Raw genomic sequence first — 12094 nt, forward strand, 5'->3', positions numbered from 1 at the left:
GAATGCAGTCCTGCTGACACCTTGGCTTTAGCCTTAATTGACCTATTTTGGACTTCTGGCTCCCAGAACTGTTAGGTGGTAGATTTGTGGTGTATTAAGGCACTCAATGTAGGGCAGTTTGTAACAGCTGCAAGAAGAAATGAACATGAACCCAGGGGTGGTGGCCCACACCTGTAATTCCAGGTATTTAGGAGGCTGAGGCAGGAGGATTGCTTTGGCACAGGAGTTCAAGACAAGCCTGGGTAGCATAGTGATGCCGTATATATTTTTTTAAAAAATTAGCAGGTGTGGTGGCATGCACCTGTAGTCTTAGCTATTAGAGAGGCTGAGGCAGGACGATTGCTTCACCTATGAGTTCGAGGTCTCAGTTGTGATCATGCCATGGCACACCAGCCTGAGTGACACAGCGAGATTTTGTGGGAAAAAAAAAAAGGAGTGAGCATGGCAGGAATGGGTACAGATGGCAATATTAAATAGAGTGGCCAGGGTCGCCCTAAGTGAAAATTGAGCAAAGACTTGAAGTGGGGGAAGCAGCTGGCCAAGGTGCTGAGGTAAGAACGTTGTAGGCAGAAACAACAGGATAAAGTTGCTAGAAGGGAACTCCGTGATGTGTCTGAAGCTCAGGAAAGAGACCAGTGGGGCCGAGTGGGGGGAGTGGGAGGGGAAGAGAAGTAGGGGAGGAGGCCAGGGAGTTGTTGGGCTGAGATCAGTAAAGATTGTGTAAGCCCTGGGAGGCTATTGCTGGGGCTTTGACTTTTACTCTGACTGGGATGGGAACTGCGGGAGGTTCTGAGCAGAGAGGCAACGTGATCTTTCTTCTGATTTAAAAACATCCCTTGGCTGCTGAGTTGAGAAAGATTGTGGGGAGATTTGGGTAGAAACAGGAGTCCTGAATGTGGCAACATCCAGGCAGGAGATAACGTGTTTCTGACCAGGGTCATGGCAATGGTGAGAGATGGTTGAATTTTTTTTTTTTTTTTTTTTGAGACAGAGTCTCTTTCTGTTGCCCAGGCTGGAGTACAGTGGCGTGATCTCAGCTTACTGCAACCTATGCCTCCCAGGTTCAAGCGATTCTCCCGCCTCAGCCTCCCAAGTAGCTGGGAGTACAGGCGCCTGCTAGCCCACCTGGCTAATTTTTGCATTTTTAGTAGAGATGGGATTTCACCATATTGATCAGGCTGGTCTTGAATTCCTGACCTTGTGATCCGCCCGCCTCAGCCTCTGAAAGTGCTGGGATTATAGGTGTGAGCCACCGCGCCCGGTCCTGAGAGATGGTTGATTCTTGTTGAAATACTAAGTAATAATAATAAGAATAATAAAAAACAGTACTGGCTTTCACAATTATATGAAGTATGGGATGCTAGATTAAAGAAACCTCAAGTCAGGCCGATGCAGTGGCTTATGCCTGTAGTGTCAGCACTTTGGGAGGCAGAGATGGGAGAATTGTTTTAAGTCCGGGAGTTTGAGACCACCCTTGGCAACATAGCAAGATTTCTCTACACAAATAAAAATTAATAACATGTAATTATCCAGGCATGGTGGTATGTGTCTGTAGAGTCAGTTACTCCAGTTGTCAAGGTGGGCAGATCTCTTGAGGGTGGGAGTTTTGAAACCAGCTTGGGCAACATAGCAAGGTCTCTCTCTCCAACAACAACAACAAAAATAGCTGGGAGTTGTGATGCTCACTTGTAGTCCTAGCTATGGTGAGGCTGAGGCAGGAGGATCCCCTGAGACTAGGAGATCAAGGCTGCAGTTAGCTATGAGTGCACGACTGCATTCCAGCCAGAGTGACAGAGTGAAACTCTGTCTCAAAATGCAAAGTAATAAATCTCAAGTCGGACCAGTTCCTTTTTGACCATGCAGCCTTTTCAACCCCATAGCTGCGTGACTGGGTTTGTGTTGCTGGAGATGAGGAGACCTGTGCCCAGTTGTTGCCTGTCTAATCAGTTTATTTTTAAATATATTAGTGAAATTTATTTCATACTTTATGTCCTCATACTGTGTGGTTTTTTGAATTCTCCTTTGAATAGCTTGTAACTAACTATTCAAACATCTTATTGGTTCCATAATTCTTTTCTAACTCGCTTCTTAAAAAATCAGAATTGATACTAGACTACCTACTCAGTTTTTATTAATGAGGAGATGGAGTTGTTTGCATGCTTTACCTAAGATTAGTGTCATATTAGCCAAATCAAATCAATACTTGAGCAAATGCAAAATTAGAGCTTCTTCAGCATGGAACTCTCTCATGATTCTTGAAGATGCCATTTTCTTTTTTAGTCTTTAGTAAAGAGCTGCTATCATTTCAGACCCTTTACTATTTAGGGACTTAGGAATTTTTCACTGGAATTCATGTAAAGAAAGACCATGGGCGTTTCTAATGAATTTAACATTCATCATTTAACTTCATGACTCATCCCTAGGGCTGTAGTTTTACTAATGAATTTTTCAGATACTACTCAGCTAGCAACTGAGCCTAACCAGGAACACACCCTCAACCATTTAGTGGTCTTTTTTTTTTCTTTCTTTACTCCTCCTGAAAGTCGATTACTCTCAGAAGGTGGTGAAAACTTGCATGTCTTCTGTTTTTTTTCCTAGAGACAAGCTCTTGCTCTCTCACTCAGGCTGCAGTGCAGTGGCTTGATCATGCCTCACTGCAGCTGGAAACCCCTGGGCTCAAACAATCCCCCAACCTCAGCCTCCCAAATAGCTGGGGCTACAGACGTTTGCCCCTATGCCCAGCTAATTTCTTTGTTTTTTTATTGTTGAGATGGGATCTTGCTATGCTGCCGAGGATGGTGTCAAACTCCTGGCCTCAAGTGATCTCTCTGCCTCAGCTTCCCAAAGTGCTGGAATTGTATACAGGCCTGAGCCACCTGTGTTCAACCCCCACTTTCTTTTTTGTTTTTTTTTTTTGAGATGGAGTCTAGCTCAGTTGCCCAGGCTGGTGTGCAGTGGTGCCATCTCGGCTCACTGCAACCTCCACCTCCCTGTTTTAAGCAATTCCCCTGCCTGTTAATATGAAGGCCGCCATGGCTGATGCCAACCAGTTCTGTCCCTGTATGTCCAAGCACCAGACTTCCTTACTGACCCTTTGCAATTTCAGACCCTCCATCAGCCTCCTGTATCCTGCTGGAGATTTTGGAGCGTCTCAGCATCTCTGGGGCTGCTCGCATGCATCAGGGAGGGAAAGGCAACAAAGCCCACACAGACCCTTGCAAGCATCTCAGGATCTCCCAGTGGGATCCTCTTTTCCCCAGCTCATTCCTTAAAATTCTGCTGACTCCCCTACTTCTTCCTCCAGCTCAGCACTTACCTGGAGTTGCCCCAAAGGTGACCACAGGGGAATTTTCACAAGGGACTTCCCCAGACTGTTCTGAGATAAAGGGGGTTAGGATTACAAAGAAGTAAACTCTAAACCCTGATATCATGATCCCAAAGCATTTCTTAAGGGATGTACCCACAGTGGGCGCTGCAGCTCATCTTATTGGGAGAAAAGGAGACCAAGGATGCTTTTTCTAGATATGTCTGCAGTGAGGGGTCTGGTTATGCAGTTTATAGTAGAGCTTAAGGAATCTGTTCCAGGACCAGGGATACTTTCTTTTAAGTGTTTCGAATTACAACCTAAACACAACACCTTTACTGATGTCTGTGAATGGTCAGGGCCCTGGCTTGGGTTCAGGTCTGCAGGGGAAAGCATGCAGGTGTCCAGGCCACGGAATAACAGAGCAGTCAAGTGTCTGTGTATTCTTGGTCAGAACATCTGGAAAATGTGAAGAAACTGCGGAATCCTACTCTATCCTTTCTAGTAAGAATTGATATTAGGAAGTACAAGTCATTTGATTATGTTTTTCTTTTTAAAAAATTGTTTTATGCAATTTGATTTTCTGTACATATATATTGATTTAAAGGAGTGAGAGACTTTCTAATTTCTAAAAAAATACACTTGGAAATTTGAGGGGATTACATTGAATCTGTAAATTTATAGGATATTGTTATCCAAAGAATATTAAGTATTTTTAAAATTATTGTAGGTATACATAAGTATGGGTTACATGGGATGTTTTGATACAGGCATACAGTGCATAATAATCACTCACATCCTGGAGGGTAGGGTATCCATCCCCTCAAACATGTGTCCTTTGTCTTAGAAACAGACCATCCTTGAACATAAGATGACTTCCAGTTATTTTTCAGTTTATCTTTGATTTCTTTCAGCATTACAAATTGTGTAAAATTCCTGTACCTCTCTTAAATTTTTTCTCTTAATGTTTTTTATTGATACCATTATAAATGGAATTGTTTATTTTATTTTTAATTGTTGGTTGCTTTTATATAAACCATAATCTACTTTGGCATGCCAGTTTTCTGTCTTGTAACATGGATAAATTTGTGTATTAATTCTACTCATATTTTAGTGAATCCCTTTTTTACAGAAAATTATTTCATTTGCAATAATGACAGTTCTATTTTTATTTTAAATCTGGACAATTTTTTTTCTGTTGTAGAATTTCCCTGGCTAATACCTCCAGTACCCTGCTGAGTAGAGTGGTTAAAGTGGAAATTCTTGCCTTCTCAAACTTTCAGGTAAAGAAGCACAAGTCTGTCACCGTTAAGTATGAGGTTAGTTATAGGTTTTTCATAGATACCTCTTAGTGGGTCTCAAAATCTTATTCTATCAGTAGTTTGCTGGGGGTTTTGTCAGGAATGGATGCTTGATTTTTGTAACTTTCTCTGTGCCTATTTACAGGATCATTTTTTGTTCTTTACTAGTATTGGGCATTATCTTGATTGAATTTTAGATATTAAGTCACAACTGCATTTGCAAAACAATCACATTTGGTCTTGGTGTATATTCACATTTTATGTGCCTGGATTTAGCTTGCCTATGTTTTCTGAGGATGTATGTGTCTATATGAATATGGCATATTTGCCCACAGTCCTTCTATTATACTTGTGTCTGGCCTTAGTATTACAGTAATACTGGGCTCTAGAATTAATTGGAAAGTGTTTCCTCTTCTTCATTTTTTGGAAGTATTTTCTGCTGAAGAATTAGCATGAATTATTTATTGAATATTGGTAGAATGTTTTACATAGGTTATTTTGCCCTGGACTTTTCTTTGTGAAAGTATTTTAAATTAATATTTCTGCTTTACTTGAGTGACGATTCATAATACATAAATGTATATTTTATATTATACTTTTCAGTTTACTTTTATAATTTGTACATCCAAGATACTGATTTCTCGACTGGGTGCAGTGGCTCACACCTGTAATCCCAGCACTTTGGGAGGCTGAGGCGGGTGGATCACAAGGTCAGGAGATCAAGACCATCTTGGCTAACACGGTGAAACCCCGCCTCTACTAAAAATACAAAACATTAGCCAGGTGCAGTGGCAGGCACCTGTAGTCCCAGCTACAGGTGAGGCTGGGAGGCTGAGGCTGGAGAATGGCCTGAACCTGGAATGTGGAGCTTGCAGTGAGCCCAGATCGCGCCACTGCACTCCAGCCTGTGCGACAGAGCGAGACTGTCTCAAAAAAAAAAAAAAAAAAAAAAAAAAATTATTTTCTAATTCGTAATATTCTATGAGTAATAGATTTTCTAGGCTGTTAACGTGAAAAAATCAGAAATAATACAGAGTGAGGCTTCAGCCCAATCAGTGAATGACCCAGAGTCTATTGTAGAATGGATCATTGAAATACAATTTTATCCTTAATGTTTACATTTATTGTGGAGGAAAATAAGGTAGTGATTCTAAAGGAAATTAGTAAAAATACCATTTGACTTTGGATTTTCTCAAGAGGGCAAAGTAGACTTTCTAATTTTTATTGATAATTATATAAGACATAAACACAGTTTTTAATTAGAACAAATAATATGCCATTTGAAGAATAGTATGAAGATGATAGTTTGATTAATAATTTTGATTAGTATTTGCTTACTATATACAAATATGTTGGGCAAGATTGTAAGCCATTAAACACACACATATATATATAGACATATATAATTGTTTGAAATAAGGAAACCACAGACTCATGACCAGTGAAAAACTGACATATTTTCAACCTTAGTAACTTTAAAACTATCATAAAAATTTACCATTTTGATTTATATTAACTAAATATACATAAAACTATGAAAGAACTTTATTAGAAAGTTTGACTAGTCATGGAGATCAATGTGTTTCACAATTAAAAAGTAACCAAAGACACACATTATTATCAAATACCAAACCAAAGCATTTAAGAAAAGATTAAGACTAAAAGATGCTATGGAATTTGTCACAGCAGAAATACAACAGAGCACACTTCTAGGCACTGTGATACCTTAATAGATACTATCAATTAATGTGTAAACACAGGCCAGTGTGCTCATCATTACATGAAAAAAATTTAGAACTGGTAAACTAAGGAAGTTTGCAGGATACTGTATCAATGTAAAGAAAATCAGTTGCATTTTTATACTCCAACAACAAATACCTGGGAAAAATCAAGAAGACAGTTACATTTACCATAACATCAAAAAGAATGAAGTATTAGGTTGGTAATGGCAAAAACCACAATTACATTTGCACCAACCTAATACTTAGGAATAAATATAATAAAGAATGTAAAAGATTTGTGCAACACAAACTGTAAAATATTAATGGAGGCAATTATAGAAAAGACACATTTAAAAATATTTAGTGTTCATGGATCAGAAAAATTAATACTAAAACATTCATACTACTCAAATTGGTGTATTATTTAAAGCAGTCTCTATCCGAATTCCAATAGCATTTTCAACAAAAATTTTAAAAAATCTACAGTTTGTGTGGAATTATAAAAGACTCAAAACAATTTTAAGCAAGAGGGACAAAGCTAGAAGCATTACACTGCCTGATTTCAAGCTATATAGCAAAGCTGTAGTCATCAAAACTGCAAAATATTGGCATAAACACAAACAAATAGACCACTGGAACAGAATAGGGAGCTCAGCTATATGTATCCATCTGTATACAGTCAATGAATTTTCAACAAAGGCATACAGATACACAAAGGAAAAAGAATAAACTCTTCAATAAATGGTGTCGGGAAAATGAGATATCCACATACAAAAACAAATTGCACCCAACCTTTACAGCATACATAAAATTAATTTAAAATAAAGATGTAGGCCTCAATATTTGGACATATTGATACTGAGCCAAATCCCAGCCACCTAATCTAAGCCAACAGGAAGGTAGAGAAGTTGTGTTGATTTTTGCACATTTTTTCCTTTATAAACTTGCGGAAACTTCCATAATTTGCATTCCTTTTACCCATAATCCTGACTGCATCTAGAAAAACAAAGCAGTAATGTTGATGTTTTAGTTACTGTTCCTGTGTTGTTTATCTCTTCTGTTGTGGCCTGAATCTTACTACTACTTTCTCTGTTGCCTTCTGTTTTCTTAGTGTGTGGTGGGTCTCTTCCAAACACTCCTGAAGGAAACTTTACTTCTCCTGACTATGATGGAATCAGGAATTACTCGACAAACCTAAACTGTGAATGGACTCTCAGCAATCCAAATCAGGAAAATTCATCTATTTATAATCATTTTGAAGATTTTTTTACCTAGAAAGTCACCAAGACTGTCAATTTGATGTCCTCGAGTTTCGAGTGGGTGAGTTCTAAGAACATATTCTCCCATTTATCTACAATATTCTTTTTATGTTTTTGTTATTGTGGCTGTTGTTGTTGTTGTTGTTGTTTTGAGACAGGAGCTCGTTCTCTTGCCCAGACTGGAGTGCAGTGGTGTGATCATGGCTGACTGCAGCCTCAACCTCCCAGGCTCAGGTGATACTCCTGCCTCAGTCTCCCAAGTAGCTTGGACTACAGGCGTGCACCACCATGTACAGCTAATTTTTTAAATTTTTTTGTAGAGATGGGGTCTCCCTATGTTGTCCAGGCTGGCCTCGAACTCATGGTCTCAAGTGATCCTTCCTCCTTGGCCTCCCAAAGTGCTGGGATTGCAGGCATGAGCCGCCATGCCTGGCCTACAATATTCTTCTTAGGCTTGGAGACCACCAACAATGAAGGGAGTCAAATGGCTCCAACATAGGTACATATGACCCAAAAGAACTCTGTTCAAACAAAGCCACAATTCTGTGTGTGCTCAGCTGAGGAAAATGAACCCCAAGAACAGTGAGCGAGGCACATTACCGTACAACTAGACCCTGTGTTACAGTCGCTTGGTTTTCTGCCATGTGAGACTTCCTCAAGCGAGAGTCCACTACTATGAAGACTCCTTTCCAAGGAGACTGGGACTTAGCATGGTCAGCATGTGTTGGCAGTTTCCTGAACTTCCAGGATTTACAAAGCGGCTGTGAAATTCTCCTGAGGGCTTAGGCGTTAAAAGAAGCTTTACAATGTACCAGATGGAAAAACACATGGAAGCTATTTGGGGGAAATAACCCCAAAGCAGTCATTTGTCTTTGTTTTTGTAACAGAAAAGGATTGCGGTGTACTCAATAAGCCATAATTTTCTTAAGAATTTTTAAAACTCTGTATTCAAGAAGGATGAACCAATTTTCGTTTTTTCTTATAATCAAGGTGTAGTTTATTCATTAGGTTGCTTCCACAATTACGCTGACACTTTTTTTTTCTCAGTAAATAAACAAGTAGATAGAGGAAAACAATAATATTGTAAATAGGATGTAATCATCCATACTGTCAAAGTCTTGCTGAGTTCTGTGTTATCCCAAAATTTAAAGAAAAGGAGGCTGGGTCAGGCATGGTGACTCACACCTGTAATCCCAGTACTTTGGGAGGCCGAGGCGGGCAGATCAAGAGGCCAGGAGATCGAGACCATCCTGGCTAACACGGTGAAACTCTATCTCTACTAAAATACAAAATATTAGCTGACCATGGTGGCAGGTGCCTGTAGTCCCAGCTACTCAGGAGGCTGAGGCAGGAGAATGGTGTGAACCCGGAAGGCGAAGCTTACAGTGAGCCTAGATGGTGCCACTGCACTCCAGCCTGGGTGACAAAGCAAGATCCTGCCTCAAAACAAAAAACAAACAAACAAACAAACAAAAAAAGCTGAAGGGCACCTGGGGCTTCTTCTCCTTCACTGACCTCGGGTCTGCACTGGGCAGCTGCACGGGCCTCCCAGGCCAGGAGGCCCCTGGGGCCCAGTCCCCATTGCACCACCGCACGACTGGTGGCAGTAGGATGCAGAGCTGTACCAGGAGCTGTGCTGCAAGATCCCTGCTGGTGGCTGAGGCTCACTGCCAGGCCCCACTGCTGGCTCGGGCCCATGAGCAAAGAGGTGCAGCTCTGAAAAGAATGAGGGAGACAATGCCAATGCTGCCAGTGCCAACGACGAGGAAAAAGTGTGGCAGCTGCTGGAAAATGGCACGGATCCCTGTGCAAATGACAAGGGCCACACAGCTCTACACTTTGCCTCTTGCAATGGTAATGACCAGATTGTGGCCTGCACTGACCACGACTCTGTCATCACCTTACTGCTACGACGAGGGACCCGGTGGATGCCCTGGACCAAGCTGGACGTATGCCTCCACACCTGGCCAAGACGAAGCTGAACATCCTGCAGGAGGACCACTCCCAGTGCCTGGAGGCTGTGCGACTGGAGGTGAAGCAGATCATCCCAATGCTGAGGAAGAACCCAGTGCACCTACAGTGACGTGAACAGCGGAAATGGTTGGACCACCTCTGCACCCACCTCTAGATGACCAGTACCAAAGAGCAGGTGGATGAAGTGCCCGACCTCCCAGCCAGCTCCACCTCGCTCAGTCCTTGGATACAGAGCATGGAGGAGGTAGCAAGAGATGTTCCCTGGCTTCCTGTCACTGCCCCCACTAGTCTCTGAGTACAAAGAAAAAGCCCAACATCTGGGACTTGGAAGCTGCATTTGTCAGGTGAGGACCTCACCGTCATCCCCAGATGCAATGGGGTAGAGATGCTCTCTCCACAGCCTCAGGGCCACTCCTGGTGCCACAGTCTCCAGCATCTCTGTGGACCGGGACGATAGCCCCCAGCTTCTTCCTCTGGCTCCTGTGGCACTAGGCCAGGCTCTACAGCCTCACCTCAGCTCCGCAGACCTGCACTGTCCTAGCAGACCTCGCTCATCCCATGGCCTCCATGGTGCCCTCACCAGGCCCCAGACCCGTCTGTATGTTCCTTCCCAGCCATGGGCTTGTTTCAGTCACCAGGTGTGGCCTAGGTGGGCACCCTCTGGCCGAGGGGACTGTCATGGGGGCTGTTGGCTGGCCCTGTGCCTCTCATCAGAACTTAGATATAGACATGTCATCAGACTTTCAAGGAAACACTGCAGTGGGTGTCTCTGGTTGGAGGAGGGGATTGATGAGGGTTAGACCTTAAAAATACAAGTTTAAGAGGGACCCTAGACCCTAAAAATGCAAAGTTAAGAAGGACCCCAAAGCAAAAAGTCCCAACTGCTTTTCTCCCAATCATTAAAACGCGAGAAGGGTGTAATGGTTTTGCAGTCTACTTGCAGTATTTTGCAGCCTAGCGGTACTAGGCTTATAAGTGGCCTCCCACTATGCCCATATTCTGATCCAGGAACCTGTGAACATTACCTTATATGGTAAAAGAAGCTTTGCAGATGTAAGGAAGTTAAGGACCTTTGGCAGGAAAGATTATCCCAGCTTGTTTAGGTGGCAAGTTGATGTCCTCACTCGGATCCTTGTAAGAGCAGAGCAGGTGATGGGAGAGTGGTGGGAGGTGTAGTGATGGAAGCAAGAATTGGAGTCATTCAAGGAGGGCATCAAAAGTCGAGGATCGGAGGCTGCCTCTAGAGCCAGGAAATGGATTCTCCCACAGAGTCTCTGAAGCCACTTGCCCTGCTCCCACCTTGACTCAGTGGAAGGGAATTTAGAATTCTGGCCTCCAGAACTATAAGAGAATACATATATGTTGTTTAAAGACACTAAGTGTGTGGCTCACGCCTATAATCCCAGCACTTTGGGAGGCCAAGGCGGGCAGATCACTAGGTCAGGAGATTGAGACCATCCTGGCTAACACAGTGAAACCACGCGTCTACTAAAAATACAAAACAGCCGGGCATGGTGGCGGGTGCCTGTAGTCCCAGCTACTCAGGAACTCGGGAGGCTGAGGCAGGAGAATGGCGTGAACCCACAAGGCGGAGCTTGCAGTGAGCTGAGATCGCACCATTGTACTCCAGCCTGGGTGACAGAGCAAGACTGTCTCAAAATAAATAAATAAATATTTATTGCACCAGCAACAGGAAGCTAGCATTGCAGTGAAGCCTCAAAATCCACCTGAAGAATGTTCCCCATGACACATCATTTGGCTGTCTCCCTTGCAATCTCCACACTCTAGGTATCAGCCCTCACATTAAGCCCAAACGTTACATTTTCTTTTATAACATGGCTTAGCCCCAGTAGCGACTGCACAATGGTACTCAATGGCCTTAAAATGAAATCTTTGACTTTCAAATTCAACGAAATCTTGAAAATTTTATCTGCTTCAATGGGAAGTGGACCAAGGTTTCCTATATTCAAGCTTTCACTTACCTCCGCTCCTGACCTTCCCTTTGTCAATCTTGCACCTCTTACCAGGCTCTCGACAAACCTATTATCAGAAGGAAACGCACTAGCTGGTTCTGCAGCTAAACAACAGCCCTTAAGCCCCAACCCCTACTACCTGTTTCCCAGCTCAACAGCCCTCATACTCACCAGAAGAAAGCCTCAATCTTTCTGTGGCTGGGGCCACAAACAAGGAGGGCTGGTTCTTTCTAGACAATAAGCTTCTCTTGCCCATGTCCCAGAAAAAATCCATACTCACTCACATTCACAGCCTCTTTCACACCAGCTATCATCCTCTCCTTCAGCTTTTATAACCTCACCTGCAGTCTCCTGCCATGGCCACCACCCTTAACTCACTCAGGCCCATATGATCTGCAACCAAGCTTCTTTCCAGGGAGCACTCAGACCACCCACTTAGCCCAGAAATCAAGCTAAAGGGCACCCTCCAGTGTTCAGAGGCCACTACAAAATTGGAAAATTGATTTCATTCATATGCTGCCTCTCAAGAAACATGACTATATCCTCACCCCTGTTGATCACT

The 12094-nt window shown here is 42.7% G+C and overlaps 1 long non-coding RNA gene across 1 annotated transcript in view; it reads left to right on the forward strand.

Annotated features, from left to right (window-relative positions):
* LOC106995785 (uncharacterized) overlaps positions 1 to 7646 on the forward strand; it is a 30016-nt gene extending 22370 nt beyond the window's left edge. Inside the window, exons 6-7 of the long non-coding RNA XR_003719292.2 lie at positions 4509 to 4587; positions 7438 to 7646. This is a non-coding gene — a long non-coding RNA (uncharacterized LOC106995785). The remainder of the gene's footprint in view (positions 1 to 4508; positions 4588 to 7437) is intronic.
* The last annotated feature ends 4448 nt before the right edge of the window (positions 7647 to 12094 follow it).

Source organism: Macaca mulatta, chromosome 9 (assembly GCF_049350105.2).
Source record: "Macaca mulatta isolate MMU2019108-1 chromosome 9, T2T-MMU8v2.0, whole genome shotgun sequence".
NCBI lineage: Eukaryota > Metazoa > Chordata > Mammalia > Primates > Cercopithecidae > Macaca > Macaca mulatta.